Genomic DNA, 1,021 nt, shown 5'->3' on the forward strand with positions numbered 1-1,021 from the left:
GTTAATTTTCAAGGGCGAGTCGACGAGGCATTTTTTCAAAGTCTGCTTGTGTCCTTTGAAAGCCTGCAAGAGTTGATCCTTTCCATCAAACAAGTTCACTCCATCACCAATAAATCACACCACATAATTACATTTAAACCACAGTGTTCATCCATGTGGTCACCAGTGCGAGCAGATCATTCACGTCGAATCTTATGCTTGAACATATCCCTCAGTTGAGTGAGTCCTTTCTCGTTATCTACTTACCAAAATCGAAAAAGCTGAATAACATGTGTCGATCTCTTCGAATGTGATCACGTCCTTCAATATTTCCTATTCACTCCAAGAGAAGACTATTTTCAATTTTAAACACCAAGCATCAAAAAACACTGAGAAATTTTTCGCTGAAATTTTTTTTAATACCGTTAAAAATTTTCCATTTTGTGGACAAGTGCATTTTCTGAGAGTATAAATGTGTAGATCATGATATAGTTTGACAGTAATAAAAAATTAATATTGATAAATGTAAAGGGTTGTGGTTGCCTTTATGAGAAACCCAAACCCAAACCCAAACCCTAATTTTAGAGGATGGTCAACCACCACAGGACCTGATTTTTTTGGTACAAATATAGAGGCTATCTCAATATCCACTATAACAACAAGAAATCTTTCGCTTAATATCTCCTTCCTCTCTGCGTGGGACTAATTGATATTAAAAACAAGCTATATATTGTTATATTGAATCTTTTTAAAAATCCTACTGAGAGGAATCCAAACCCACAACAAACTTGAAACACACATAAAGATGATCACTATCAATGCAGTTCATCATGATTTATTCAAAATGATACAATCCATCAACTATAAACATGATCACTTGCTGAACGAAATTCAATAAATGAGATGACGATCACAAACATGAACACACCTTGCACACCATCCATTGAGTACACGCACAAATCATACAAATCATCAAACTGAACATATATTTTCAACAATGATCACAGCAAACAAATGCCAAATACAACAAGGTCACTTCTTG

The sequence above is a fragment of the Naegleria lovaniensis genome, assembly GCF_003324165.1.
Source record: "Naegleria lovaniensis strain ATCC 30569 chromosome Unknown tig055, whole genome shotgun sequence".
NCBI lineage: Eukaryota > Heterolobosea > Eutetramitea > Acrasida > Naegleriidae > Naegleria > Naegleria lovaniensis.